The sequence below is a fragment of the Halichoerus grypus genome, chromosome 5, assembly GCF_964656455.1.
Source record: "Halichoerus grypus chromosome 5, mHalGry1.hap1.1, whole genome shotgun sequence".
Lineage (NCBI taxonomy): Eukaryota > Metazoa > Chordata > Mammalia > Carnivora > Phocidae > Halichoerus > Halichoerus grypus.
Window position 1 is genome coordinate 61,418,482 of NC_135716.1, and position 7,272 is coordinate 61,425,753.

At 42.6% G+C, this 7,272-nt stretch overlaps 1 non-coding gene across 1 annotated transcript; it reads right to left on the minus strand.

The window, feature by feature from the left end:
* Positions 1–889: 889 nt before the first annotated feature.
* On the minus strand, positions 890–962 carry TRNAR-CCU (transfer RNA arginine (anticodon CCU)). The gene has a single exon. It is a non-coding gene; the product is annotated as a tRNA-Arg (tRNA).
* Positions 963–7,272: the final 6,310 nt, after the last annotated feature.

A 7,272-nucleotide genomic window follows, 5' to 3' on the forward strand; every position in this document is an offset into this window, starting at 1 on the left:
TCTTGATCTCAGCTCAGGTCTTGATCTCAGGGTGGTGAGTTTGAGCCCCGCATTGGGCTCCATGCTGAACAGGGAGCCTACCTAAAAAAAAAAAAAAAAAAAAAAAAAAGTCAGAATTGGGACTGGGTTTTAAGTGGACTGTCCTGCATCTGCTGTGATTTGCGGAGGTACTATTGTGTCGAGGAACCATGTTAAGATGTGTGTGGGTATCACAGGTCCCACAAGGCCTGCCCATCAGAGGTTTTTCTGGTCAACACAGATCAAGCATTCTCAAGGAGGGAGGTTGGAGGTGTGCTGGAGCAAGATCACTCCCAAGGGAGTGATAAATGATTCTTGGGGAGGGAGGGCAGGGACAAAAATATCTCAGCTATTTCAATAGTACATTGATTTGTGGCCCTCAAAAGGGACATGGTACATAAACAGCATATTTGTAGTGTTAAAATTTAATGGTGGGCATGATTAGGAGAAAAAAATGTCTATTGGTGTAGAAAGGTATATTTATATGATGCTGCAACTCTGCTGGATGTGATAGAGGTCATGTGGGGATGATGAGGATGATAGCATATACTTTTTTTCTGTAGAGAAAGCAGATTTTAAAACTTTTTCGTCTTGCGTAACTGAAACGATGCCTGCTTATTAGGACCACCTCATTTGTCCCTACTCCCAGCCCTTGGCAATCACCACTCCACTCTTTATTCTATGAATTTGACCACCTTAGAAATCTCATGTAGGTGGAATCATGCAGTATTTGTTTTTCTGTGACATGTTAGCATATTTAGCAGAATTATTTAGCACCCTGTCCTCAAGGTTCATCCATGTTATAGCATATGAAGGGTTTATCTTTTTATTTGTTTATTTTTTAAAGTTTATTTTTTTTTAATAATCTCTACACCCAACATGGGGCTCGAACTCACGACCCTGAGATCAGGAGTCGCATGCTCTTCCAACTGAGCCAGCAGGGCAGCCCAGGATTTACCTTTTTAGAGGCTGAATAATATCCCATTGTGTGTATATACCACATCCTTTATCCATTCATCCATTAATGGACATTGAGGTTGCTTCCATAGCTTGGCTATTGGGAATTGTGTTGCAGTGAAGATGAGAGTGCTTACTCTCTTTGAGATCCTGATTTCAATTCTTATAGATAAATACCTGTAAGTGGGATTGCTGGATATGGTAACTCTATTTTTCATTTTTTGAGGATTTTCCATACTGTGTTCCATAACGACTGCGCCATTGTGCATTCCCACCAACAGTGCACAAGGGTTCCACTTTCTAGACATCCTCGCCAACGCCTGTCTTTTGTGACATGCCATTTATCAAGCACGTAGTATGTGCAAGCGACTGTGCTAAGCACCATGTATGCATGATGTCAGTCTTCAGAAGACCAAGTATGAAAGTTGAGGCTTGGAGAGGTTAGGCCCGTTGTCCAGGGGAGGCACTAGTGTTTAGTGTTTGGGAACTCAGGCATGAGGCCAGGTCAAAGGATAGCATTTGCTAGTCATTTGAACTCTGTGAGGCCTTGTTTCCTCAATTATAAATTGGAAATACTAACTGTACCTCTCTAAAGGGTTATTGTTAAGAATTATATGAGAAAATGCATTTAAGTGCTTAGCAAAGTGTCTGAGTAAATCTTGGTTATTGTTGTCATGATGATAATTTTTATTAGTACAGCTTTGGTCTCAGTCACTTCCCTTTTGGTTTCAACTGGAGTGCTACATATTGGCTTCGGTATGTATGCTTTTTTTTTTTTTTTTTTTACTTACGTATGCTTCTTGGGTTTAGTTTCTTTCCCTGAACTTGTGGAACATCCATAAATATGCTTCTAGGGATAATAAGCTGGCATTTCTGGTATAACCAAGCATATAACAACATTTAATTTCATAGATGCTATTTATCTTTCAAATGTGTTTGATATTTGAGATGCCTATTCAATAAAAGGCAAGTGACTAACTAGAACATGTTTTGTACATATACCACAGAGGATTAATATAATTAGTCTCCAAAGAGCTTTTATAAGTCATTAAGAGACAACAAATATTCCAATAGAAAAATGAGCAAAGGACATGAGGCAATTTATTTATAGTTTTTTTTTTTTTTTTTTTAAAGATTTTATTTATTTATTTGAGAGAGAGAGAATGAGAGACAGAGAGCATGAGAGGGAGGAGGGTCAGAGGGAGAAGCAGACTCCCTGCCGAGCAGGGAGCCCGATGCGGGACTCGATCCCGGGACTCCAGGATCATGACCTGAGCCGAAGGCAGTCGCTTAACCAACTGAGCCACCCAGGCGCCCCTATTTATAGTTTTTTAAAAGTTTATTTTTTTAGGGGCGTCTGAGTGGCTCAGTCGTTAAGCGTCTGCCTTCGGCTCAGGTCATGATCCCAGGGTCCTGGGATCGAGCCCCACATCGGGCTCCCTGCTCTGTGGGAGGCCTGCTTCTCCCTCTCCTACTCCCCCTGCTTGTGTTCCCTCTCTCGCTATCTCTCTCTCTGTCAAATAAATAAGTAAAATCTTTAAAAAAAAAAAAAAGTTTATTTTTTTAGTAATCTCTACACCCAACATGGGGTTTGAACTCACAACCCCAAGATCAAGAGTCACATGCTGTTCTGACTGAGCCAGCCAGGAGCCCCGGACATGAGGCAATTTATGCCAAAACAAAATGCAAATGGCTAATAAACATGAAAAAGTATATACTTTGTAGTATTACAACAACAAATTATCATCTTTGCTCATAAAATTGGCAAAACTTAAATCAGAGTACCTGTTGCTGGTAAGAATGTGAAAAAGTGAGCAATCATACACCATTGTTGACAGCATAAAATGATTTGACCCATTATTAAAAAGAACAGGTATTTCTTGGGGCTCCTGGGTGGCTCAGTCGTTAAGCGTCTGCCTTCGCCTCGGCTCAGGTCATGATCCCAGGGTCCTGGGATCGAGCCCCGCATCATCGGGCTCCCTGCTCAGCGGGAAGCCTGCTTCTCCCTCTCCCACTCCCCCTGCTTGTGTCTCTCTCTGTCAAATAAATAAATAAAATCTTTAAAAAAAAAATAAAAAGAACAGGTATTTCTAGACCAAACTTTGTATGTATCCAAAGGCTTAAAAAGCATGCAAACTGGGGCGCCTGGGTGGCTCAGTCGTTAAGCGTCTGCCTTCGGCTCAGGTCATGATCCCAGGTCCTGGGATCCAGGCCCACATCGGGCTCCCTGCTCAGTGGGAAGTATGCTTCTCCCTCTCCCACTCCCCCTATTTGTGTTCCCTCTCTTGCTGTCTCTCTCTGTGTCAAATAAATAAATAAAATCTTAAAAAAAAAAAAGTGTGGAAACCTTTTAAGAATTCTAATTCTAGGAATTTAACTAAGGCAAAATCAGATGAGTGGAGAGATGTATGTATAGAGATATTTAGTGCATCTGTATTTGTAACAATAAAAAATTAGAAGCAGCCTAGATGTTCAGTATTAGCTAGTATGGTTGTTATTATCAAAGACGAAATTGTTCAGTGAGATGGAATTTTTTTTTCAAGTAATATTGTTGAAGTAAAAAATCAGACCAGTGCTATGATACCATGGTTTTTTTTAGAAGGAAAATGTATGCATATAGCCACAGAAAAATATTGGAAGCACATATTTCAAAATTTTGGATTTTTTAAAAGTAATCCTGGGACACCTGGGTGGTTCAGTCAGTGAAGTGCCTGCTTTCAGCTCAGGTCATGATCCCAGGGTCCTGGGATTGAATCCTGCATTGGGCTCTTTGCTCAGCAGAAAGCCTGCATCTCCCTCTGCTCCCCCTTCCCCCCACCTGTGCTCACTCTTTCTCTCCCTGACAAATAAATAAATAAAATCTTAAAAAAAATAAAAGTAATCTCTACACCCAACATGGGGCTCAAATTTATAATCCCAACATTAAGAGTTGCATGCTTTACTGACTGAGCCAGCCAGGCGCCCCTCCAAATTTTGAAAGCAATTGCCTTTGCGTGTAGAATGATTATTAGGGGATTATTTTCTCTTTTCAAAATTGTTCTGATTTGAGAATGTATTATACTTTAGTTAGTTGCTGCATAACAGACCATTGTAAATTCTTTTTGTTTTAAAAATTTTATCTATTTATTTGACAGAGAGAGACACAGCGAGAGAGGGAACACAAGCAGGGGGAGTCGGAGAGGGAGAAGCAGGCTTCCCGCTGAGCAGGGAGCCCGATGCGGGGCTCGATCCCAGGACCCCGGGATCATGACCTGAGCCGAAGGCAGACGCTTACCGACTGAGCCACCCAGGCGCCCCCAGACCATTGTAAATTTAGGGGTGTAGAACATCAGTCATTTTCCTATGTTGACAAGTTCTAGAATTTGGAAAGGTCAGAGCAGGGACAGCTTGTATCTGTTTCATTATGTGTCTGACCTCGGCTGGGAAGAAACTGAAGTCCGGGGGTGACTCAACAGCGGGGGCTGGAATTATTGGAAGGCCACTTCACTCACCTGTGGGACCCCTGGGCTAGGAGGATTTGAAGAACAGATTTATCTGCTGGAGCGCCTCCTTGTGGACTCTCCATGTGGTGTGGCTCCATCCCAGCCTGTTGACCTCGGTGTAGTTGGACTCCTGACATGATGGCTCAGGGCTTCAGGTATGAGGTGGTGCAGTGAGCAAGCCAGATGCTGCATTGCCTCTTCTGAGTTGGCCTTGGAAATTGTGTGGTATCACTTCTGCTTCTACTGGGTGCACATTACAGGTTCATCCATATTCAAGGGAGAAGGGGCATAAACACCACTTCTTGGTCACATTGTAGAAAAGTGAGATGAGAGATATTGTTACAGCCGTCTTTGGAAAATACACACCTATTACTCTTGTAATTAATAAGAAAAACTCCAATAATTTCATTGTATTTTTTATTAAAGCTTATTATAAAATACCTGAGAGCCTAATTCTGTGAGGTTTGGATTGGAGAAGCATTTTGCATGATTGAGTTGAGAACAACCTTCCCAAGTATCTGTGTGTTGTTCCCTGTGTCTTGGTTGAGTTTCCTGCCCTTGATGTGTTCCTGTGTGTGGGCACGAGAGTAGAAGTGGAGATGAGTTGGGGCTAGGGTTGCCAGATGCAATACCGGGTGCCCAGTGACATTTGAATTTCAGAAAAATAAGTGTTTAGTATAAGCATGCTCCCAATTATTGTATGGACCGTACTTATACTGAACAATTATTCATTGCTTATCTGAAATTTAAATTCCACTGGGCATTCTGTATTACTATTTGCTAAATCTGGCAGCCATAATTGGGGGGACATCTGGAGATAAGCTGGAATGGGTCATTGCCACATTCTCTTGACTCTCCCTGGGCTCAGCAATGAACGGAAGAGCTTTTGGCAGTAGCAGAGAGATTCTATTTTCAGTGTGGGCATCAGCACCCTCTGAGAATAGAACAGGGGGAGAGATGGGGTGAGGGAAAGAATGTCTTCAACATGTGAGAGGGATCAGCCAGTAGAGGCCGGAAACCTGGACTGGATTCCTGGACTTGTTGAAAACTCCCCACGACCTTGGACAAGTCACTAAATCCCTCTGAGGGCCAAGTGTGTTGTGTGAATCATACTAACCCAACGTAGGGGTGTTGGGAGGTTGGATATGAGAGGAGGAAAATTGCTTTGAAAACCTTACCAACGTCTCTAGAAAGGAAGATTTAAGGGTCAGTGCAAGTTCCCTTACCCTGAGCCTGGTGAGCTCAGGACGGTGAGAGGCACACCCGAGGGGCTTTCTCTACAGGCTTTTCAATCATGGGATCACATCCTTGCTTTAGGGATGAGCGAGAGGGAGGGTGGAGGGGCAGAGGCAGAGGGAGGAATCTTAAGCAGGCTCCACACCCAGCACAGAACCTGGCATGAGGCTCCATCTCACAACCCTGAGATCATGACCTGAGCTGAAATCAAGAGTCGGTGCTTAACCGACTAAGCCACCCAGGCGCCCCCTGTTTTTCAACGAAATAGGACACCAAGGTGCTGTTGCTTTTTAGTCTATCATCCCCTGTCCCACCATGAGCTACAGGAGTGAGGAAAATAGCAGATTTTTCTGTTAAATAGATAAATGTGTCATTAAGTCCTGCTTTTTCTTCCTCTTCGTTTATTGACTGTGACTCTGTCTTCAGTGGAGTTCACACAAGTTGAAGGCTAATGTGCTTTAAAAAATTACATTCTTTTCCTCCTCTCTTTGCTAAGATGCAGTTTTAGTAGCTAAAATTAAGACTAGTGAATTTAGGCCTGTTTCCAAATGGAGATCTGGCCAATGACAAAGGGTTTTTTTTTTGTTTTTTTGTTTATCAGTTGCTAGGTAGAAAAGGATCCTGCGTAGCTGCAACCTGGCATGGTTCCGCAAAAGTGAGAGCGAGAAAGCTGCTCTATGAATAAGGAAGTAATTTTTACATCATTCCTGTAAAGATAGAAGAGACAGTCATATTTTTATTGCTTGTATTGTCGGTGACTTAATTAGAGCAAAACTTCTATTAATTAGGAACCAGTTGGTCTGCAGATTCACCCCACCTCCAAGTCTACCTTTTAGTACTTAGAGCACTGTTGAGCAAATACTCAAATATTTGCTGAGTATTAATTTAGTAAAACAGGTCACTCTTAAGAAAACTTCACATTTTAAGTTTATTAAAAATAAATACATTAACATAATTTTAAGGATATCTTGATTTGGGTATGCATTCAGTTCAGTTTCTCATTTTTTGTATTTCTTCTTTTTAAGATTTATTTATTTATTTTAGAGGTGGGCAGGGGCAGAAGGAGAGGGAGGGAGAGAATCTTTTTTTTTTTTTTTAAGATTTTATTTATTTATTTGACAGAGAGAGACACAGCGAGAGAGGGAACACAAGCAGGGGGAGTGGGAGAGGGAGAAGCAGGCTTCCTGCTGAGCAGGGAGCCCAATGCGGGACTCAATCCCAGGACCCTGGGATCATGACCCGAGCCGAAGGCAGACGCTTAATGAATGAGCCACCCAGGCACCCAAGGAGGGAGAGAATCTTTTTTTTTTTTTTTTTTTAAAGATTTTATTTATTTATTTGAGAGAGAGAGAATGAGAGACAGAGAGCATGAGAGGGAGGAGGGTCAGAGGGAGAAGCAGACTCCCTGCTGAGCAGGGAGCCCGATGCGGGACTCGATCCCGGGACTCCAGGATCATGACCTGAGCCGAAGGCAGTCGCCTAACCAACTGAGCCACCCAGGCGCCCGGAGGGAGAGAATCTTAAGCAGGCTCCCTGCTGAGTTGAGCAACTCACCACCCTGAGATTATGACTTGAGCTG